Raw genomic sequence first — 25,119 nt, 5'->3', positions numbered from 1 at the left:
GCTTTAATATACACAACCATTTGCGTGATGCATGAATTGCAGTGGGTTTTCTGCTGTGATTGCCATTTACTCCTCCTGTTAGAGCATTGTGTCCCCACTCTGCCTGTGCATCACTCTTTGAAGTAAATACAAAACATCTGCATTTAAATGCATTTAAATGCAGATTTCCATCTGAAGTCCTGTACCTTGGGTGGTGGGTTTGACAGCTCCTTCCTCTTTCCTCTTCACCTCTGCCTTCACAGACATCTTGCTTTTTTCTCTATGCTGCTGCTACCAGTCTCGTCTCCTTAGCCTTCCCCCACCTTTGAAAAGTGAGGTGGCAGCTCTCTTGAAAGTGGGCGGTTTCAGGTACTCCTGGTAAAACATATTTCATAGAAACAGATGGGGGAGAGACACAGTTTTACTGACCAGCTGGATTAACTAAAGCAGAAATGGGCAGCAGAAAGAAAAGAGTTGGCCAGATCCTTAGTTGCTGTAAATCATTGTAGCAGCAGTGAAGCAGTGGTCACTTTACACCAACTGAGGACGCAGCCCATTGAGCTAAATTCTATATGCACTCTGTGTAATCTCATTGGACCAAATTCTGCTCTCTCAGACAGCGGGGTAAATACAGAGTGACTTGGCTGGACTTCAGTGGAGTTATCCCCAGTTTGCTCCAGTGTAACAGAGCAGAATTTGGCTCACTGACTTCAGTGGGGGTGTAAACCAGCCAGAATCTGGCCTCTATTGCAGGGTTTCTCATTAGTATCAAATTTGCCAGCCACTCTTTTTCAACTCCCGGTAAGGCCTGTCCCGTCTAACACAGTTTGAAGCCCATGTCCCAGACCCCGATGGCAGAACCCTGCAACGATTTCAGAAGGGCCTTCAAAAAATCCGTCATTGTGGGCGGCATGCATTCCTGCACACTCCATGAAACATAAATGCTCCGGAATATAAAGATTATTTACATTCCTGAGCAAAGCTGCCAACCACTTTTAAAACGTGTGTTAACAGCTCCTCTCTCTTTCTGTCCCCCTCGCTTGCTGATAAAGAGCCATAAACAAGCTTGACACATTTATAATAACCTTCCCCCCGCTTTTATTTTTTTCTTCCTCTCCTGTCTCACTCATATGCTGTGTCGGGTAATTTTTTATTATTCTGCCATTATTCGGGAATCTATTGTTTGATGGGGGAATAAAATGTTGAATCTCTTTTTATTTTATTTTCCCGTTGCAGCGGATGGCAGCTGTTTCAAATGCCCCTAGCAGATTTTTGGTTTGAAAACTTTTTTGTTCCTTTTTCCTTCTTCCCCTTTTTCCATTTCTTCCTTCCAAAAGGTCATCTTAAATGATGCAAGGATAAATTTTTTTGCAGGTTGTTTTTATTGCTTCTCAGCCGATCCCAAAGGTCATTCAGCCTGCTCAGCAAAGGTTGTGGGTTTGCAGTCCCTCCTCCTTTCCTTTTTAGAGGAAAATTGATACTATAAACAAAACAGAACAACCCCACAAAAAATCCAACCCACGTAAAATAAGATCCAAGTAACTTTTTTGCTCAAAGCCAGCTATTTCTCAGATCTACCTTTTCAATGTTGCGTGGTCCTGTTTAGAGATATTGACACAAGTACCACGTCTGATAATTCCTTCTCGGTTCTGTATTGATGGAGGCCTGGAGGGAGGGGAAGAGAGATCCCGCCCCAACCCTGCTGCAGATGAATGGGGCAGTGACTCCAGTAACCAGTGGTTCCTTTGGAGCAGCTCTTGTGGATTGCTTTGGTCCATGAGTTGTGGGGGTGATAGTGAGGGTTTGGGGATGGGGGGGTGGGAAGGAAATATGTCTATGGCCAACTAGCTCCTAAGGGAGCACCAACCCCATATCCCCAGCCAGCTCCTGGAACTAGTTGTCCATAGATGTATTTCCTTTGCTGTTAGCAGCCTCCCTAACAGCCCTGACTGCATTTGGAGGGGCTTTTTGCAACATGTTTGTGCGTGGCTGGGGGCCATGCCGCTCCCTCCTCCTCATATTTCCATGGTGATTCACGGAGGAGAAATCTGCATGCTGTTCCCATCCCACCCAACAGGTGTGTCTCTGCTGCAAAAAACCCCCAAACCCATGCCAGCAAGTCTCAGAGCCTGAGTCTACAGCCTACAATGCTAAAAAGCTATGTAGATGCTCCAAATCGGGCTGGAGTTCAGACTCCGAGACCCCCTCCAGCCTTCTCAGGTTTCAGAGCCTGAGAAGGAACATTTACGCTGCTGTTTTTAGTGTCATAGCATGAGCCCAAGTCTGTTGATCTGAGCTCTGAGACTTGTTGCTGGCACCGGGTGTTCCAGCATAGATTGTACCCCACTATGGTCACCAAGGTTGCAGTGCTCTGGGTAAGACACGATTGGGGAAGACTGAACTGGTTGGGGTGAGCTAACCCTTTCCCCACCCCTACACACAGCACAACATAAAGAGCAAGAGAAATTGTGGATTCATTTTGCCTTCCTGCAAAGCATCAGCCACAGGCCACTGCAGGAGGGAAGGGAATGGATTTGATGGACCTTTGTTCTGATTCGGAATTGCTCATTCTTTGGGGCCAAAGGAAGCCCTGGTGTCATGCTCTAGGGTGGAACTTTATGTTGCTAATCACCTCCTCTCAAGAGGGGCAAAGTGATCCTGGGGACAAGGCACTGAACTAGGAGACTTAGGTGCTATTCCTCACTCTGCCATTGATCAGCTGTGTGACCACTTCCCCTCCCCACTTTGTCTTGTCTCCTTAGCCTGTAAGCTTTTCAGGACAAGGATTCTCTCTTATGATGTATTTGTACAATGGGGCGCTATCATAATTATGCTATAGGATTTTTAGATGATATAAATTGTAATCTTTGTGCAGAACCTTTGGTGATGGAAAGGGATTTTTAAAGTAGATAAAATTAGATCCACTAGTTTTTCTGCACATGGTATAGGTCATGGTGTGTGCCCTATAAATTTACAGAGATGAAGTTTTGGTTATGGGGCTTATACAGTTCTTTAATTAAATGGCTTAATTGTAAAGTATATTATATAGTACATAATGATCAGCAGCTATTCTTTTGTATCACACGTAAAACGCTGTAATTAAGAAGAGCTGAAGAAACCTTTGCCCAACACTTGAACCCAACCAAATCCAAATTTGATTAGCTGTTTCTATAATTAATTAAATTCTCACGGTGGCCTCTGCTTTCATCAGGGACTGAAGACAGAAGTGGAGGGAATAACACACGAAAGGCCAATCTCATGGTGCTTCCAGCACAGATGAAACCGCTGAGTCTGGGAAATCTGGCAAACAGCTCTGATCTTGCAAGAAGGCCAGGCTGATTTGTAGAATTTAGGGGGACAGATCTCCAGCTGGTATAAATTGGCATAATCAATGGAGCTACACTGATTTACACCAATGGAGGATCTGCCCCTAGAAGTTCAAATTAAGCAAACAAAGCTTCAGCATTTGTATTTGACTCAGATACTGTCCTGGCCCTTTAAAATACCTTCCACTGACATGGAATGACATGGAGATCCTGTGAAAGAAGCTAATGCTTTTTTAAAAGAGGTGGAACTTTGAATGGACAGCTGGACTGTAAGCATCTAAAAATGTGAAGCTTCAATTTGATGAACAGATTAGTCACGCTAAAGTCCTCACCTTGTGTGAACCTCTTGGCTCTGCAAAGAACCAGGCTGGAGAACATGTTCTCCCATAAAATGTTGCTGGTACTAGAATCTTCTTAAGACCAGAAATGAACATTTCAGAACTTCAGCCACCAAGTTTGGTTCTAACACTGGGCAAAGGTTGAAGTGGGAGTGGGGATGGGAAAGAGATGGGGAGGGCAGAGCTGGGAAGGGACCAGGGGTTCTCATCCAGTTCTTCTATCTGGAAAGTCACCTAAAATTTGGGATGATAACGCAACCAAACCAGGCTCTCGTCAAATGCTGAAGAATTTATGGTGCTTCTTCCTAAGATTAATGCCCAACCCATGTTTGTCTCCAGGATGTGTTTACATTCCAACAACATTTACAGCAGTTGGCCCTGATCCTGCATCAGGATCTACTAACACAGATCCTTTGCCCTGGTGCAGAGCCCTGTTCAAATGGGTTTGTGTTAGTGGTCCTGAACCAGCATTGGGGCCCTGATCTGTTCTAAGAATGAAGTGTCCTCTCTAATACAACATGAAACCCTCATCACATGAGCTATATTCCAGTGTATTAATATTCATTTTGCACTAATGCTGGATGAATACATTTAAATGTTTGGCCAGAGCACATTAGTTATTTTTATGTCATACTCACAGAATGTATCAATGTGATATATTGTGTATTTTAACATAATATTAGACAATACTGTCCAGTATTTCATGTGGACACACACCAAGCTGTGAGACGGGGAGACAGTTATGGCTGGACAAGGGGTGAGCTCAGGAAAACAGAAATAAATTAAAATAGATTATTCTGCAGTGAACGTCATTTCTCAAATAAATTACAGGCCTCAGCTTTAACCTCTTGCTGGGTTTGTCTTTCCCTGTGTTAGTCTAATTTTGGGAAGCCTGGTTTGAAGACCATCTTGAACATAGTCACAAGTGTGATGAGTTTGGGAATCTCAGCTTTGCATGTAGCAAATCCATTGCAAAATTTAACACCATTGTCTGACTGTGCTCAGGAGAGGTGCAGGGCTGGGACAGCAGAGAAGCTGCAGGGCAGACTCAACACACATGGGCAAATGTGTGGGAGGGGAACTTGCATGGTGCCTATTTACGGGCTGTGTCTAGCTCTGGCCAGTGTTGTTAGCACTGGCTCAAGAAAGGACCAGGATTGGAATTGCCTGGGGCATTGTCGGTCTGCAATGAGGTGTATTAGTAAAGCTGTACGGACTCCTATAAACAAATAAGTAGAGAGTGTTTCAAGTCTAGACAGAGGAGGCCTAGCAAAGCTCTATGGCATGCCAGAACTGGACTAGCAGGGGATGCTACCATGGGAGAGCATTGACAGAGAGGGTAATAGCTGGGAGCGGAATGGTGGGAGTGCTGTAGGTCAGGATTGAAGTGCATTGGGAGAGAGCGGAGAGATCCCAACAGCTCAGGAGGACGAAGGTGCACTGGCAGAGCTGGTGGTATCCCAGAGGTGCTGCAGGTCAGGATTATGGTGCATTGGCAAAGCTGAGGGAAGGTGGGGGAATTGCAGATGAGAGAGAGAGAGAGATTTGGAATGTCTCCTAGAATCCCACTGCCCATCTTCACACCCTGGGAGACTACAAAGCCCCTTCAAATGAATCAGTAATGAGTGAGGCATGGCAGGCTAGCAGAGAGTCTCCTACAGCTCCAGTGCATCAATGTCTGCCTTCAGAAAGGGGGAACTTCTTGGTGAAGTCTCTGGAGCAATGCAATTCTTTGCATGAACAGCGGCTAGTAGCACTGGTTGTGGCTGACCGAACACAATGGGTAGCAGCGTTTCAGGTGCCCTGTGTAGCCATAGTTTCACCATGGATTGCACTGTACTGCCTCTGAGGGTGCTGCTCCTGGTTTGCATGTGCACACCCTGCCTTGGGCCAGCACGTCCCTGAGCTGTTTCAAGGCTTGGACTAGTGAGCCAGGTGACCATCACATGATAGGAGCCTGGAGGCAGTGCTTCATATAAGGGGGGCCTGCTCGCTTCAGGGTGGAGAGGTCTGTAGTGGGCAAGAGATTTGTAGTCAGAGAAGACCTGGGAAGGGGAGCTCCACACCAGTCAGATGGAAAGGTCTGACTGGAGCTATCAGCTGAGAGAGGAAGAGGCCTGAAGAGGAAGGGGCTTCAGGAAGCGTCAAGCAGCAAGACTTGGGATTTGGAAAGGAAATCTTGAGTCCAGCAAGCAGGTGGAGTCTGGGAAAGGTGGGGTTGTCTTTGACATTGAACAGTGGTCCTCAGGCATCAGAACCCGCAGAAGGGGATGTGTTGACAGACTTGAGACGTTGATGTGCTGTTGTTCGGGAGCCCAAGAAGGGGAAACTGAGGCAGTGGCCCTTTATGAGGCTGCACTGGGGCAGCAGAGACATTTACATGACACTTCTGAATTTTAAAGGCATCTGCCTCTCTGAAGATGCAGCTGCCATTTTGCAAAGGAGCGCTGATGCAGAATGTTACAGAGGAGTTTCACACACTGTGCTCTTTCATGGATCCTGTACTTTAGATCCTTTCATGTCTGATTGTGTCCCTCAATCTAAAGTAAAAGCCATTCAGACTAGAAGTATACAGCTGGCTCTCCTTGTGTGTGTGCGTGTGTGTGGGAAGGATGTACCATGAAATGATTACTTGGACCCAAAATAGCAGCCTTTTTCCTGTCTTCACCCCTCATGCTCTCTGCCGTCTCTCAGAGCTGCTAGTCACACACACAGGAGTGGCTTTACATGTGTCACTGGACTTGAGTCGCTGTATCCTGGGGGACAAAGGGAATTGTTAACCGTTCCAGCGCCTAAACTGATCCCTTTGTAGGTAGGCCTGCTGGTAGCACAGCCAGGCTTGGAGAAGTGGCCAGTTGCCTGTTGGATGGGGTTCCGTAGGCCAGCGATGGATCTTCACCATGGGGAATACAGTTCTCCATTCATCTCACCCTATTTTGCCAAGAAATTGACATTTGATTTAGTGACCTTAAACCTTTGTTCCTGTGAGCACCTGTTTTTGCCATGTCTCTTTCCCTTGATCCTTCCATCTCTCACTTTCATGCCTTCTTTTATCACTGTGACATTTTATTTTTCTGCCTTTCTTATTTCCCTCTCTATCTTCTCCTGACTTTCCCACTCCCCCCATCGCTCCTCTCCCCTCCCGCCTCCCTTGCTGGCTGTGGCGATGAGACCAGAACTGGCCCAGCTCAGTGCAGTGGCTAGCTGTATGGCTTGACCCACTTTAAGCCTTTCTGTCCCACCCAAGTGATCACCGAACTTGGACTGGAGGCAACCCTAGACTCTGCCCAGTTTCCTTTCTAGCTGCGATCAGTTGCTCCTGCAGAGCCCAGCTGATCGGTATCCCTGTGTAGGGCTGGAGGACATGAACTGATAAAAGGATTAATCCAGACATATTTTATTTTGTTTATTGCTGTTCTCTCCCCCCCACCCCCACCCCTAATGCTGAAACAAGTTGCAGAACATACTGATGCTGCAGCTGCCACTGCTGTTCCAGGGGAAGTGTGATGACACTGGGTGGGTGGAGAGTTGCAGAGGAGGATCAGAGCAGGCAGCAAGTGCGAGGCTGTGCCTGGTGGCCCTGTGGATGGGGAGCTCTTGGAGGAGCAGGAGCTGTGGCATGGAGAGCAGGGGGCGACTTGCAGCCCGGTGGGAATCCTGACACCTCAGCATAAGGGCCTCTGCTGCAGCCAGCTCTGCTTCCTCCTTTCCCCTCTCTGGTGGTGTCTCCGTGGGAATCCATCTGTTCTGCCGTGGGGCTGACAGACCAGTCAGATAGGGTCTGGCCAACTCAGGATCTGCTCAGCCCTCAGATTGGAGGGGACCTGACCCCACTAATATTTCAGAGGGCTCCAAGGCAGAGGGGAAGGAGCAGTCAACTCCTTGGAGTCTGAAGAGGAGTTCAGGGAGGAAAGAACGACTGCAAAGCAAACTCCTGTGCTTTTCCTCATTGACTGGGTCACAGGCTGGGACACTGCTACAAGCACAGGCTGCAGGGGGATGTGGTTATTCCCTAATCCAGACCCCTGCAGCTCCCCAGCCACCCACTTCCCAGTGCCAGTTCCCTACTGGCCTCTTCACTTGTCTACCAAATATTCCCAAACAAGCAGAACAGACCATTTCCTAGGGTCTGTCTACACCTGACTGAAGCTCCCGACAGTCCTGCACGGCCAGTTACCGTTACGAATGGTTACACCGGGAAAAGATTTCCAGCCCTGCGGTTTCACAACAGGGAAACATCTAAGCTTGGGCAGGAAGAATGTCTGGTGCCAAGGCTCTGAGGAGTAGTATGAGCTAGCTGAGTTCAAACCAAACCAGGAGTCTGTAATGGAAAAGGTGATCCAAACTGGAGCCTCAAGACTCAATCGTTCCTGAGCATGAATGCTGAGCATCTTCAATCCCTCCTGAAGTCAATGGGAATTGAGGGCACTCATCACCTTGCAGCATTGAGCCCTGGAAGAGCAAGGCTATAGACTACATAGGCCCAGTGCTGTGATTTGCATTTCAAAAAAGAGCCTCGGGAAGTTATAGACCCACCCATGGCAGGGTTGGGACAATACGTCTTAGTTCTCCAACTTTGTGCCAAAGGCTGTGACAGTTTCTTAGGATGCTTGCATTGCTGGTAATGCTGCCTAGCTCTGCCCATGATGCTGAACAGGGAAGGAGATTTTGGGGCGTTTCTTTTCTCTGAGTGCAACGTGGCAACAAAATGTTGTTTGACTAAAGAGGCCCAGTATTGCTAATGGAGGGGGGTGACACAAAATAATCGGCTGGTCTCTAACAGATGCATCCACCAGCCCTAGGAATAGCAGAGACCTTGGAGCTATGGCATGTAAATGAGCTGCATTGTTTTCCATTGAAACTTTATAACCTTAACAAAATTCCCAACAGCTTCAATGGGACCAGGCTTTGGCCCTAAAGGAATAAGAAATAGACAATTATATAAAGTTAGGAAATGCCATCCTTGGGATCTTATACCCTGAGCTTTGCCTAACTAGGTGTACAATCTCAGTGGAACCATTCAATGTTCTCCAGGGGCCAGTCCTGCTACAATAATAATACCAAATCTAACAGCACTTTTCGCCAGTATATCTCAAGGCACTTTAGGTTGCTGAGCTAGTTGAGCTGGCATTTCTGCCCTCTTCTGTCCACCTCTCTTAGAGCCTGCCCTTGTGCCCTTTATAGGGGATCCTGTGGCCAAGCTGTGTACCGCACAGTTGGCGGGCTGCCCCTGGAATCCTGCCCCACACCAGACCCACCTGATACCAGGGGAGCCACCTCAGCTTGCAGAGACAGGCTGTGTCCTCTGGAGTGAGGATAGGGCTGGAAAATGGGACCAAGCAAGAAGGATCCCCAATGGAGAAGGATCCAGTCGTGGGCAAAGTGAGAGGGGGGAGAAAGTGGGACCTCTTTAGAGAGAGCATGTACATTTCCTCTTGGCACGGTTCAGCTCCATCTAGCATCAGAGAGGAGCTGCTATCCAGGCAGCCAGGCTGGCTGCTTTTCCCCACAGGCCCCCTGTGCAGTACATCTCCACGGGTGTTTGCTTTTCCCCAGCCTTCCTTTTACTTCTGCTTCTGAGCTTTCATTCTGCCTGTGTCCACAATGGACAGAAGAATCTGCCATGGCACAGTTTATCAGCCTGGGAGGACTTGTGGAATATTAATGAAAACTAAAGAGAGGGGGAAGGAGGGGAGATGTATAAAACCTCGAGACCGCATTCAGAGCGGCAGCGATAACAATAAGCGAGAATAATAGTCTAACAAGTCGGAAATGTCACATGCGATCTGGCGCTATTAACACAACATGGATCTGAAATATCACGTAATTAGTTTTGTGCCTGTTGTTCTGATTTGGAGAGAAAAAAATATGAAAGGAAAGAGAGATGGTAGCGGGGGGCATGGATGAAGCAAAGTCATAAAAGGGTGAAGCTTACAGCCTCTAATGTTTTTGGAATAATATAATAAAGCTCTGTCTCCTTACCCGTGTCTGAGGCAGAGATTTTTATCTGGCGGTATGGGATAAAAAGAAATGAGACCTTGAAAAGGCTAGATAAAATTGTGATTGATCTCTTTAAGACCTCCTTGCCTACTCTCAGAGATGGCTTGTGGGCTTCATAGATTGCTCCATTGCTGCAAACCATGACCCCCCTCCCCTGCACCCTCCACTCCATCCCTAAAAGAAGAAAAATCAGTGCTTACAAGACTTCTTTTAGCCTTGGGCACAAAACATCTGTTTAATGGCTGCAGGATGGCCATGTGAGCTGTTCATTCCGGGAGAGCACCCCTGACATGTCTGTGTTTGAGAAATAAAAACGGCCAATTGCCCCTCTCCTCAATAAAAGTCCATGTAAATGCAAATACATTGTGCTGCTCCACGTTCAGTTCTTCTAGGCTTATATGTACCAGTGATTGCCGAGTGCACAGAGGCTGCTGCCTTTGCCTACACAGTCAATGTGCTGCTGGTGTTATTTCGTGACTCACTCTGGGATATGTGGCCTATAAGCAGCTGTAAATAAACCCAAATTCCTGCTCCACCCCTGCATGGTAAATTTTCCATGATGATAGTGATTTATTAATTACATGGATTCTTCCTGCCTGCTCCAAAGGCATTAACAGAAGGGAATGTTGCAAGTATAATTGTGATCGACACTTGCAAAATTGGAGCTCTTGAAGCGTGATCCCAAACCTCTTACCTGCATACTTCTATGAACTCCATGGGACTCCATGTATGGGCAAGGTTTCCTCGCTGGAGTGAGGGTTGTAGGATCCTGTTCTTCGGTGATCTCTTTGACATGATATCAGGTCCACGTTTTGCTCAAGAGAACCTATAATTACTTGGGACCAAATTTTCAAGAAACTCTGGTGTTTAAAGCCAGGTTCTGCAATCTGTGCTTATGGATTTAGGGCTAGATCCTGGAAGCTGCTCCAGCCACTTTGCATTACTTGAGTAACACAAAGCAGCTATAAAGCTTCCAGATTCCCTCTCCATGTGCCTCCTGTGCCCCCCTGCCCTGTCCTGGCCTCTGGATGCCCAGGGAGACAGGAAGCACAGTTCAGATGTACTTGTTCTTCTGAGATGTCTGGTTTCTAAAACAACCACTGGGGGCTGCCCAGTCTTTGCTGGAGCACCATCTGTAAGTAGGAATCAGGGCTGAGATGCTAACCATGTCAGTATTCGTAGGGAATATACATGCATGACTGACCCCACCAGACACAAGTAGGAAACATCAGCTGGCTAGGGTAGCCTGCCCACCTTTCAGACTCCAACCAGCTATTCTCCTCTCCTGGCAGGAGCAGCCTCTTGTGGTCAAACATGTCCTCTATGCCACGTGGAAAATGTCTGGTAGCCGCTTTGAATGAACTGAAGTTCATTTCAGTAGATGGCTATTTCCCTGTGACTTTATGTGCTAAGAATCATGGCCTTTCTCTCTCTTTCCCAAGGCAGCTCCTGGTTAGCTATGCTGGCCTTTGCTGCCTCATTTGGGAGGCCAATTCCACGAATGCTTCATTTTCACTCGTTCCTCTGACCTGACTTCTGAGTAGAAACCTTGGCGATCAGTGGGATTCTGGAGTTGGGGGCCCTTCACCCCAATATCTGGCAATTCTAGATGAAACTACTTTGTAAATAGTCATGTATGGATTTTGCTGTCTGTTACTGCATCAAAGAAATCCCCTTCTCCATCTCCATCCATGCCTGTCTGCTGGCCTATGTGAAGTGAGTTGAGGGTCTCAGTCCAGCTTCCATGCCTACATCACAGAAAACACCCCCGTCATTGTCACTAATAATTCACTGACACCCTTCCTGGCAGTGTCAGTAGAGAGGCCAAAGCACTGAGTGATCCACAGAGAGTAGGCTATTCACTGGCGAGGTCCTTCCAGATCAGGATTAAGGCATATTGGTGGGATAGATCAGCGAAGCTAGCCCTACTGCCCCTGTGCTGTACCCGCTCTGTGACTGCAGACAGGACTTTGTTCTTGCACTCTGTCAATCTGGCATCTTTCCTTGGCACTGACCTCTTACGGCGAATGAAATGGCTTCCCGTGCCAGGCATACTCACAGGGTGGGGGAACGAAGAAATGAAGCAGATCAGATCAGCTGCTCTTGGGACCTAAAAGGTTTCATTCTTGATTTGTCAGAAGACCTAGAAGTGCATCCATTAATATATTATCAGCCTTTCTGCAGGGGTGTAGAGAGTTATACATCAGCGTATTTCAAACATTTATCTTAATTTTAATTATTTTTGTCTACTTCTAATTATTTTCAAATGTTTTCTGGGCAAGAGATACTCTTAACCAAAAGCTGCATGCCTTTGCCAAACACTGATTGCTCTGTCCAGGGATGATGGATGACTGATGTCACTATACATAATATTCTTCATCCAACAATCCTAAAACTGGAGTTTTGTTTGTTCTTTTACAAAGTACTGAAATAGGGGATGGCTGAAATGCAGCCATCTCTGGGCTGGAACGCAGAAGATGTTAACAGCAAAACTGCACAACAGATTAGCCCAGGAAATGAAAGAAGACTACTAGACTAGTTAAAACTGCAGGGGGGGATATAGGTTGCACAGCTGGATAGAACTAGATTTTCCATTTCATGGGAAATTCTGCAGTAGCATTTTTCTTTCCATTCTGAAATGGAATGAAAATCAACTCACTGAAAATTTCCTGAGAAATAATATTCTGAAAGTCTTTCCGCATTTTGGGTTGATCTAAACTTTGTTTCGATGAAAAAGAAACCCTTTATTCTGATGTTGACCTCGTTAAACTCCTAAAATTTTTTCTTTATACCAAACAATATGTTTTGTTTCAAAAAGTTGTTTGGAAATGAAAAATCAAAACATTCCATTCAAAAAATGTCAAAATGGGACATTTCAATAATGCTTGGTTTTGTTTGTTTTCTAAACCAAACTTTGTCCAAATCCACATTTTTTTTGAAATGTTTACTGTTAACAAAAATGGCATTTTTCATTGGAAAAAACACCTTGATGAAAAAATTCCAACCAGCTGTATTTGGTACGTAGGATGTCGTTACACTGGCCTTTGGGCAGCACAATGGGATAGCACTCTGCTGCTGTGAGAAGTGGTGCTTGGGATCTTTAATGAGCACAAGCCATCAAAAAAACCTTAGCTCTATGACTCATCTGTGTCATGTGACAATGGTAAAGAATCACTTTCTTCCAACAGTCAATAAGGAACTTTAAGGAAAACAGGAGTCAGTTTCCTCCAACTACATATAAAAGGGAACAGTACACACATGGTGAGAATTGAATTTATACCAAAGAAAATGCAACTTGTGGGTCCTGCATCTATTCTGGAGGGTTCTGGGTCTCCAGCAGTGGCTGAAATGGACTGTAAGACGAGCTTCAGCTTGGCAGCTTCAGTGTTTGCATCAGTTTTGATTTTGGCATCACCTGAGCTTTGCTTTGAATTTAAGCTTCATTTGAACCCTCAAACTCACTGCGAATTTCTGCCAAAACCACACTGACTCTGAAAACCAGGCAAACACGAGTTCTGCAGGGTTTTGTTGCAAAAGTGTAAACCAAACGCAGCTTTGGTTTCAACCAGTCCCAGTGTGGCTCTAAAGACTTGTGAGTCACAGCAACCCAATTAGATCAGATTGTCCCTTGCTCTGTGCTTTCTGTCATCAGTTACACCAGTGCAAAATGGGCATAAGTTGTAACCAAATCAGAAGGACAATGATTTAGATCCAGTTCTCTCTGGTGTAAATGATGGTACAACAACATGCTGAGCAGTGGAAAATCTGGCCCCCAGCATTTGGAAACGAAAAACAATGCCAGGTGAGTTTTTCAGGGTTTGGGATTTGGTCATGAAAGTTATTTCTAACCTCCAGCAGAGTGGGAGATGACTGTGGGGAACATGCCTTAAGCCAATGTACAAAACTTCTTTGCCTGGTGCCCCACAGCTACTACAGCATTGCCAATCCCAAGTATTCAAAAATCATGAGTCAGCCTCACCCCACCCTCCCCAATCATGAGATTGGCTTAAAAATAATGGTACAATACATTTTAGATTCTTTCCAATTTCCTTCTGGTTTGTGAGCCTCTAGGCTTCCCATTTGCTAGCTATTCTCTGCAATCACAAGGACTGGACTTTTTTTTTTTTTTTTTTTAAGTGGAAACCAAGATTCCTGTGATTCCAGGAGCTGGGAATTTAAAAAAACAAACCACCAACTCACTTGATATTCATGATAAAATCATGAGAGCTGGTGGCACTGCAGTTGCTGCAGATAAACTTGCTCACTGCTGGACTGGGAAGAGTTAACCAATTTCTCACTGTTTTTTTTAAAAAAACCCTGAATTTACTGTTAAATTAATTAGGCTGAGTTTCTAGTGAGGGCAGTAATAGCTGGGCACCCACTTGTGAACCAGTAATATGGGTGGCTGAAATAGAGGAGAGGGCCTCTAATGAGGGAACAGCAGCTTACTAGTGGTGCATAGCTAATGACCCCTGTCTCCAGCGGCCCACAGCCAGGCGGAACAAAAAATCTATTTCTACCAAGTGCTTCATTATAGCACAGCTATACTTGGCTGAACTGCTCCATTCAGCAGAGAGAGGAGAGGAGAGGAGAATGTAGCAGAGCAGCAGGGGTGTGGAGCCAGGGCATGGGGTGGCCTCTGGGAAATGGGAGCTGTCCCAACAACCTGCACACCAATCACTTCCCCATCCTGCCGGTGGAGCGTTCTGTGCCCCCCTTTGGTCCTACGATGCTGGGCTATGGATGTGAGTCAATGGGCCGTGGGGAGGAAACACCAGGTGTGAAGTGAACCACACGTCTTTAAAGTCATTAAGATAAAAGTTGGGATCCCAAATCATTAACAGAGCACATGATGTAGAAAGTTACAGTGTGAGGGCCTGACCCTGCTCCCATGGAAGTCAATGGGAGTTTTGCAATTGATATCTGTGGAAGCAGGATGAGGGTTTGGAATCAGGAGCCCAAGGTTCGATTCCTGGCTTTCACATCACATGCATGTTTAAATTGGGGTTGCACATGTACATAGGTGTGTGTGCACATGCACAAATGGCTGACCTTTGTACACATCTAGGGCCAGATCTTCAGCCAGGGTAACTTGGCAAACCTCCATCCACATCATCAAAATTCCTGGGCAGCTTTGCATACCCCCTTTGTCTCAAATGGGGCTGCTGCTGCTTAGCTGTGTCTGACTGTTCGCTGAAATGAAAGATGGAGGTCACAACAGTTTAAACAAGGATTAACCCAATGCATACAATATTTTACCCACCACATAGGGGTGTTGTGAAGCTAAATTAACTGAGACCTGTGAAGTGAATGGAGCTACTCAGATAGGAGATGCCAGAGAAGAACAAATTATTGCTATTATTATGACCATTATTTATTAAGAGCACATTTACAGTTGAATAGGACAATGGCAAATTCAAATTGTAAGCAAATTTGCTTGCCTATTATTTAGTAACATCTGAGGCCTAGATCCTGCCAACACCTGAATACATGCATAACTTTATTCATGCAAGCAGCGTGTTTGAAGTCTTAAGTCTCTGTAGGAATGGAAACAGGCCAGGTCTACACTGAAAAGTTATGCCAACCCAGTTACATTGCTGAAGGGTGTGAAAAATCCACAGCCTTGACTGAGGTAGATAAGCCAACCTAACCCCCAGTACAAACAGTGCCAGGTCGACAGAACAATTCTTCCGTTGACCTAGCTACCACTTCTTGGGGAGGTGGATTAACTGAAGCGAAGTGACAACCTTTTCCGTGGCTGCAGTGAGTGTCTGCACTGAAGTACTGCAGCTGTGCTGCTGTTGTGGATTAAGTGGAGACATAACCTTAGATATTAAAAATGAAAGAATTTTTAAAATCAAAGGTACATTTTGCTATTTCCACAGTTGGCTTCCTTTTCCCTTTTATCTATCTATCTATCTATCTATCTATCTATCTATCTACTGGAAATATATTTATGAGTCTAAATTTTTTCTGGTGGTTTACAAAATCCAACTTTCAGTCAAATTTGAGTTGTGTTCCTTTCAAACAAACTATTTGCAAGCCTTTTTCTCCTCTACTTAACTTCCCGGAGCTGAGGGTTTTGATTCTTTTTCTGATCTACAGTAGCTGACAATATCACACAGAAATCTATGCTAGCATGTGATGCACTGATTCTCTATGTTCCTGAATCCAATATGCTGGACTTTGTCTCCTAAGACCATGTGATCTAACTGTGTGATGCAGTAGGGTGCACCTTACAGTTTATGCTGTTTGGACTTTAAGGGGCAAAGATTCCTAAACATATGCAAGAGATCCCCAGGACTAACCGGGTTAGCCCTAATGGACATATAGAGCTGGCATATTTCAGCTGTTCTGTCACCATCTGAAACCTAAGACTGCAAATCTTTTTTCTTTTAACTGTTTTAACCTTGTAAATAAGTCTCTTTTCTTTTTCCTAGTTAATAAACCTTTAGTTAGTTTATTACAGGATTGGATACAAATGTTGTCTTTGGTGTGAGACCTAAGGTGCAAATTGTCCTGGGGTAAGTGACTGGTACTTTGGGACTGGGAGTAACCAGAATATTTTGTGATTGTTTGTGTAAAGTGACCATCTAGCACAGTCTCAAGCTTGCCTGGTTGTCAAGAGAGATTGGAGCGCCCACAGGAACTGTCTGGCACTCCATGTTAAGGCTGTGTAGTGCCTGCGGAGTTTATACTTGTTACTTGGTTGGTGAAATCTAGTTATAGAGTTCAGTTTGGGGTTTGTGCCCTGTTTCCTAACGTCTGTCCTGAGGTTGGTATTCTTGCTCATGAGCCACTCCAGAGAGCATGGCAATTTTTTTTTCAGAGTACTGTCCTCAGTCACTAAAATCTAACCCAAGTGGAGCACTGCTGCTAAGAAGTTACTTATCCAGTGACAGCCCAAAGCAAGATTTCCTGCCAATAGGTTGATCTCTATATTTGCTTTTTTGTTGTTGCTACTGAATGCTCTAGTTGGATGGAGACCATTACCCTTCTTTGGGGAGTGTGTCTTATCCTGCTCTTCATCTCTACACAACAGCTCCAGCTTCATCTCTCTTCCGCTCCACACAGCACCTACCTTCCAGGGGCTGCACCTGAGTTAATTTCCAACATCCAGTTCAGGTTCCTTGCCCGCTGTACTTAGCTTCCATAGTAAATCAAGGCACTGCTCCTGGAAAGATGTATCCAGTCTTTGCAGGATCAGGGTCTAGCATACTGCTCCTGTCCAGGATGTACCTGTAGCTGAGCCTGGGGAAAGGATCTAGCTTATAGAAGGCAGTGGTCTCCCTCTATTACCATTGTTTTATTTGTAGCACCTAGACTTGAGCCTGGCACTGGACAAACGTAACAAAAAGATGGCTCTGGCTCCAACGAATGTATAATAATCCAGGCAGTGTCCTGCAATGGGGCCAAGCACCAGAAATGGAGTTCTGTGCCTGCCTGGAAGGACCACGTCTGCTTTGCAGATAATGCCTGTATACAGAGAGCAGGTCAAGTCCCCATTAAAGCCCCAATTCAGCAAAGCACATGAGCATGTGCTTAGGTCGCATTGGAGTCAATGGAACTTCAGTACATGGTTTAAGTAAAGCACAGGCTTAAGTGTTTTGAATAGGGGTGGAAATGCTTAAAGTTAGGCATGTGCTTAAGTGTCTTGCTGAGTGGGGGCCATATTGCAGGTCGGGTTCGAGTTAAAATTCCATAGTCTGCAGTACTTAAAAAGATCTAAAGATCTGTGGCAACTCCCCCCAGTCTGTGTTGGTTCTTAACTGCTCCTCCCTCGAGTATTTAATATGCTGCCCTCAATTCCCCCATTGCAAACCTAGCAGATGCCCTTGTTATTTGCATCCCTTGGAGAGCAGAGGGGCAGTGGCCCTACTGAAATTGTTAGACAAATAAACCTTTGCCCAAGCAAAGCAATGTGTTTAACAGAGAGCAGGTTCTAATCACCCCCCTCCCCCATTTCAGTTTCCTCCAGACAAGCCTCACAGTTTGCAAACTTCTCTGAGCCCTTTGGAGGCAGCTTGCCTAGGTCCTTGCTCCCACCACCACCCCTTCCTACCCATCACTACAGTGCAAAATTTTGGCTGCCCCCTCAGCAGGAGGGGGACTCTCCCTTAAGACTGGTCATTACCAGCTCTTCGTTAGTGGTGGGCTTGTCATGGATGGCCTGAAGAGAAGCCAGAGGCGATGCTTGCTCAAGCCACCCAGCCGGCGGTGACCATATTTTAAATTTGAGGCCTCAGTAAATTTTTGTGCATGTTAAAGAAAAACAGACCAATATAACACCCAGCGCTGACTGGATGCGACAGTTAGATTTGTGAGTATTTTCCCCAGTAAAAACAATAAGTGGAATGCTTATTTGTCTGAAAAGTTACCCCACAACTCCCTCATTTGTTATTCGTTCTTCTCCGCCTTAAAATGTTTTAGTCATCCAATCGGGTAGCAGAAGTAAGATCACATGACCAATGACAGAGTACAGATAAGGACGAGTGAAAGAGAACAGTTTGCAGACAGCCCCGCAGGCTGCAGATGATTCACTGTGTCTGGGTAATGAACGCACCTGAAGAAAATGCAGATCAGCTTATGGTAGCTAAGGACGGCTTTGTAATGAATCTGATTCATAAAAAAATAACGTAACCAGCTCTAATAACTTCCTTTGTCAATGTTTTGTCTGTCTCCTATCCCTTCTCTGTGTTATGTCCTTCTAGCATGGTATTCCCACCTTTTGTGTCCACCAGAGAATGAGATATAGAAATTTTGGTGCGTTTGAAAATGAGTATTGTAAGCTACTGGGAGCCCCTTCCTTCTGGGAACAGGAACTGCTTTCTTGCTTTGCATTTTCTATGAAATCATAGAATATCAGGGTTGGAAGGGACCTAAGGAGGTCATCTAGTCCAACCCCCTGCTCAAAAGCAGGACCAATCTCAATTTTTGCCCCAGATCCCTAAATGGCCCCCTCAAGGATTGAACTCTCAATCCTGGATTTAGCAGGCTAATGCTCAAACCACTGAGCTATCCCTCCCCATCATTGTGATATTTCTAGATTCTAAGAGAATCCATTTCCTACGGTGGACAGGCCTAGCCACCAGGGATCACAAAGGCACTTGGCCACTACGGAGATGGGTGGCCATATGAAAAATAACTAGGGCTTGTTGAAAAGTTTCCTTTGACACTGTTTTCTGAAGGAAAACTGGGTTTTTGACTAAACAACTTGTTTCACGAAGAGCATCTGCTTTCTGTAGAAAATTTGAGTTTTCATCAACAAATGGAATGCCCACAAACCAAACATTTTTCAGCAGAAAAATGAAAATTGGATTTGGATATGACATCACAATGCCTATGGGAGCTGGAGTGTGGTTGTCTCATAGCTCTATTCTCCTCTGTGGACCAGGTGCTCTAGCTGGATTATGTCGTCCATGAAAACAGCACCTCCCATTAAGAGGGGAAACTGTGGTACATCAGGGGTGATGTTGCCAAAGAGGAGAACGGAGTATAAAGCACAAGGAGCACAACTTCCACAAGCCATCATGGTGGCATTTCCCAATCAAAATATTTCACACTTTGATGTTTGGCCAAAACATCAAGTTTTCCATGGAAACAAACCCCCAGGTTTCCTGTCCGCTCCACAAATAACCAAACCTAGATGAATTGGAAATACAACAATCGGGAGGGTTTCAATCTGGAGCTTTGTTTCAAACCCATCTCTAGTTTCTCCTGTGTGTCGAACCTGATCAGCTCTGTTCATTTGGTTAACTCATTCGTCCCTATGCTATTTATTTTTGGTCTTCCTGTTGAGTCTTTCTCTGGCATCTGGCTTGTGAGCTCTCAGGGCCAAGGCCTGGCTTCATTGGTACGTGTTTGTACAGCACCCTCTACAATGGGATCCTGAGCCCTGATTGGGATTCCCAGGAGCAGTCTTAATATGTATACTAAGAGACCATCCCACCAGTATGACAATAGAGTAGCATGGTGCTCACATCCCTGATCCCTTTGGTTTTTTTACATCCATTTTACCTGGCTGGTGCCACCACTATAGAGAGAAGCAGGGCCTGGGCACATGAGAATATTTCATTAAGGATTGACTTATACCAGGGAAGGGAAAGAAGAAAAGCCAAAAGCTTAACAAGTAGTATTGTTGAAGTTAGCTTAGCTTAACAGGAAAGACCATTACCCTGTTTGCCCAATAACACTGCACATAACAAGGCTACTCCAGGAAATCTGAGAATGGCTTTGGGTATGTCTATATAGGGATAAAAAATCAGCAGCTAACCCATGTCAGCTGCCCCAGCCTAGCTATGGCTGTGCTGCTGGTCTTCTATCCTGTGTAGACGTACCTTTTGTGGTTAAAGAACCAAACTGGGACTCCAGCCACTTGGATTCTAATCCCAGCTGTGACACACTGTGACCATGGGAATTTGGGCAAGTCACTTACCCTTTTCTGCACCGTGTTCTTCCCATTTGGGCCTACCTCACCGGGAGACTGTGGAGCTTCACGACATTTGGAAAATGCTTGGAGACTCCTGGATGGAAGATGTTGTAGATACGCCAGGATTGTTATTGATAAAGGATCGGTGGGTTGCAATATCCAGTTCAGACAGCAGTTAGCAACTCAGCATCACTTCCTTGCTTGCCTGGCCAGATCTTTTAAAGTTGAAAAGACAAGACACTCCCATTTGCCCATCAAGACTTTGGTTGCAGCCTCAAACGACCCCTTCCATTTCAAGGACATGAAGAATGACCCCCCCCCCCCCCCCCGGACAACATGATTTGTAAAACACACCATTGCTACAATGTTTTATTCCTGCTATGTTTACATTGCAGTGTCAATTACACCCATTCTCAGTTACACCCATTCAAGCCTGCTGGAATCAAGGTCTTGCACTGGTGTCGTCTATGGGAGAATTTGGCCCATGCATTTGTGAAGCACATTGGGATCCACCTGCATAAAAGCACTAAACGGATGAGAGTCATAAGTCGTCCTTCCCATCCTCTCTTGTTTTTGATGCTTTGTTTTCTCATCTTACTGAGCACAGGATGTGGCTGGTTTTACTTAGAACATTACAAGCAATCCTGTCTGAGTTAATTGACCAAGACAAATTTTGTTAAAAAACCCCCTGACATTAATAATGAGAAACAAGAGCTGGGAGACAAAACACACGCGCTGTATACATAAGTTACCGGGCACCCCTCCTTTCCCGGCTCCTCCTTAAGCAGCTTGACAGAGTGTTAAGGTCAATTAGTTTAAAATTAACTTCTGGCTTCTAAGTCAGCCTCCAACCAGAGCATCTGAGTGTGGCCTATAACTAGTTTATTTAGCCTCTCTGATTCAAGGATGGACAGAATGGTTTAGTGATATGGGATACCCTACCAAATCCATCACAGCGAACAGACATCATTATAATATGAACTACCTCCCTTGGGGAGCTGGGGCCTACAAAGTTGTCCCTTCAGCTCCAAAACTGCATGCCTTGATGACTTGAGCTGGAGGAGAGTGTCCCTAGCTAGCAGCAGTAGCAGGGCTCTTATCCTTTCTGAGGGTCAGCTACAAAGGACCTCAGAGACAATATAGGCTGTTAGGCTCCGTCTTTGCAGTGATAACCCCATCCCTTTCCCTGCTTTTCTGGAAGCGTTTTGAATTCTACAGGGCCTTGAGAGTTTCCCTGATGGGCTGGAAGCAGAAATCATTAATGTTCCTTCCCCTTGCCCATGGGTAACCAAGATAACTGATCTTTACATGTGCAAGGCTCAATTTTGGGGTTGGGGAGAGGCAGCAGTACTAGTTGTATTCTCTCACTCTGCCCACCGGCTAAACTCAATGACCTTAGAGTTATCATCACTGGGCATCTAAATTAACATCCCACTGAAGGAGGCACTTCCCATCGCTGAGAGCAATTGTTGCAGACAGGCAGATATCGTGGCATTGGGTACACTCAGTTCATGTTTCTTTGTGGCCATGAGGGCTAGAGACTTACTTAAAAAAAAAGAAAAGGCTGAGATTTTGGAGAGAAAGATGGCAGTCTCCCCAAAAGGCTAACATGGTGTCACCTGACCCAGTCCGAGCCCTGTTTATGTGTGACATAAAACCTTCGCCCACATGATGCTGAGACATGATCTCACCAGTTGCTTCCTTTCTACATCATGGTTAGTGACAGGTGACCCTCAAAACCGTAAGAGTTGCTGGTGTTCAGCTCAGATGTTCCCACAGAGGATTCTGGGAAGCTGGTGAAACAGGCTCTGCCACAGCATTTCGGTCCCTCGGATGACAGTTCCAGATAGACTGGAAAGGAAAAGATGTTCCTGAAATATCTCAGAACCTCCAGAAAGGTTGGATCCAAATTTGCTTCTGGTAGTGGGTGGAAGCTCGGGGCCTGGGGCTGGTTCTCATCCCCCTTTTTCACCCTGCAGAATTGTGCTGCTTTGGCCTGTCTCGGGAGATTCTGCTGCCATGGCTTGCTAAGCTGAGGTGTTCCTCACTGGCAGTCAGTCAGTGCGGTGTGGTCCTTTTCCAGTGGCAGAACTGCACCCGTACATAACTGATGAATACTGCCCAACCGTGACGTGGAATCAGTCACTCGGAGCTTGCTCATTACTGCTGGCTAACTGTTTGCCAGCCTCATCCCCATTAATATCCTTCCCTCGCTGCTACAGAGTCACAATGGGATTCTGTAATAGTCTTATTTACATACATACAGCATTTCATCAGTCTCTTCTTCCCCTCAGTCAATTTCCCATCTGCATCATACCTCTGTCCTCTAACATCCCCAGAGGATGGAGGTGTTGGGGGCTCGGGATAGTAGCTTCAGGTCTCTATCCTTACCCTTACTCTTACATACTCAGTGGCTATGGAATACCCTTCCCGTGGCTAATTATGAGGACCATGGAACTGGTGCCCTGTAAATGTAGTATTTAAAAATCTCTGAATTTTAGGAGCCCTTTGGCATGGTGCCTTGCTTTTATTATGCTTTTATACTGATTTTTAATTGCAGTCATTTTAATCCTCTATGTATTTTAGTCTTCTAATCTGTTTGTGTTTACATTCTTTTAAAAATGCTTAGGATGCTCTTCCCAGAGATCTGCTCTAGGAAGACAATGTATTATTTATCACATATATAGTCTGGGCATTTTGAATGTATTAACACAGGGAAGAGAGTTCCTCCTAGTTGGTTAGGAGCTGCAGGTTGAGCCCCATATCCCTGCAAAGGCAATTCCCCTAGATTGACAATAAAGTCTCGGATTTGACTTATGACCTCTATGTCATGAGCTACTAATGATCTCCAGACAGATCACTGACAAACGTGCGTTGGGGGATGGTTTTGTAATCTGCTAGCACTTCACTGGTTGACATGAACAGACTCTTAAATGTAGAACTCATTTCATTGTTAAAGCTGGCCTCATTGACACAGAGGCCTGGCTGGTGATTTTGTGGAAGGAACCGATTGCACTCGTGGGAATGGGTGTGCAGATATCTGGTGCCTGCCAGGAGTTATTTTGGCAGGGTGGCTGGGTACTCACCTACCCAAGTGGGGAGCACAGCCAAGGAAATAAAAGTGGGCCCCATAGAAAACGCCTGACTGAAAACAAGAGTGGGCCCTATACAACCCCCTAAAATACTCCCATCCACAATTTTCGTGAGTTTAAAAATGCATATTAAAACCAGGCAGCCTTGGGGAGGAAAGTGCACCTGGGCCTAACCAGTGCCCCAGTGTCCTCTCCTGAACCCTGCCCCACTTCCAGCTTGTCACAGTGCAGAGGAGTGCATGGAGGCTCTTCCAAATTGGAGAGACAGCCATGCACAGACCCACTGGGAGAGTCCCCACTTCCAAGTGTGGCACTGGGGGATGTATGTAGCGCTGCATCTTATTCCCCTTCTACCCATGGGTGTGCAGGGGAGAACAGCCTCAGAGGGGAGACTTTGCCAGCCCATGGAGGACCAAGAAGCAGCAAGAGAGGAAGATTGGCCTCAGCAGGGTGAGGTGCTGGGCCTTGCTGCTTTAGCTGGCAGCGGCGTGGCTCAGATGAGAGCAGTGGTTTGTCACTGGATGGCTACTCTGGTTGCGGAGGGCTGGCAGCAGGTCCAGGAAGGAGCCCAGTTTCATGGGTATTGGCAGAGGGTCAGCAAGTCCTGCGAGAATAAACTGGCTGAGTAGCCAGATGGCTTTCACAGTGATCTTCTGGCTGGAGAATACCAAGGGCTGGTCCTGATGTTGCTGCGGAGGTAACTCCCAGCCCCACCTTATGTAGATCCTATTGAGAGCACACCACTGGCCTGCATGCTACACTGTCATTTGGACCATAGAGCTTACTGAAAAGCCAGGCAGAGCTAAAGCGCAGGGCCCTGGCAAAGGGCTGATTAGTTTTTGTGTGCTTATTATAATTATTATTTGTATTTTGGCAGCACCAAAGGGTCCCAGTCACAGAACCCATTGCCAGGCACTGTACAAACACAGAACAAAAAGACTGTCCATATCCAAAGAGCTTAAAGGGTGTGTATGTGTGTGTGTAAAGTTAATAAAATAATGTAAAATAATTTTTTTAAGTTAAAAAAGTTATTTTTTTAAAAAAAAAGACCAAACATTGTCAGGTTGTTATTGTGGAGTTAAAATAGTTCATTAAAATACCCCAAATGAGCATAATTAATGTTTCTCCTTGGGGCCAGGGAAACTTTTATCATTTAGCTAAATACTTAAAGAGCCAAAGTTTATTCAGCACAATACTGGTGTAAATCTGGAGCAATGCCACTGAGGGTGATGGTTTTATGCTATAAATGCCCCAGTGTAAATGACAGCAGGATTTGGTCCAATGAATTTATGGACAAGGAATGTTTTTCTCTTTTTAAATCTAGGATCGTTTTGCTGGTGAGGGCCCCTGGTTTATTTTCAGTGGTTAGAAGGGAGCCACTATATGAATTCCATCCTTATTTCACAGTGCAGGTAGCACTTGGAGCATTAGCATAAGCACTGCAGTTTGGTGTGTTTCATTTTCATGTGTGTCTGGGGGGGGTCTTTTCCTCTCAGGTCAGCTTTGCGGGATATTGTATTAAAAAGTCAGGGAAGGCTGAGTGCTGGAGCTGTTCTGCTTGTTAGGTGGGTCTCTGAGAGAACGTGCGGGCTTGGCCTCAGAGTTCTCTAATGCAGAACGTCCAAGGAGATGGGTGGGAGGAAGTTCCATTGCTGTGCCCAAAAGAGCTTTTCCATTTCACTCTTTTAATGGTGAGGACTGGTTCCCCTATTAGGGTGCCTGCTCTATGTCGGCACGTGCACACACGTGCACCAAACCAAAGTGGAGTTGATTGTTCCTGCACACAGGTGTGAAAAGGTTGCATATAACCAATATTTTATGTGCAGTAAAGCAGCCCTGCATGACTGCAGAAGGTGGGACTCTAAGGGCATATCTGCACCACAAACTACCCATGCTACAATTACACCTTAGACATACTTGCACTAGCTTCAAGCTAGCTAGCCTGGGTAACAATA

Source organism: Chelonia mydas, chromosome 10 (genome assembly GCF_015237465.2).
Source record: "Chelonia mydas isolate rCheMyd1 chromosome 10, rCheMyd1.pri.v2, whole genome shotgun sequence".
NCBI lineage: Eukaryota > Metazoa > Chordata > Testudines > Cheloniidae > Chelonia > Chelonia mydas.
The sequence above is the reverse complement of the archived record's forward strand: the minus strand, read 5'-3'. Positions refer to the sequence as shown.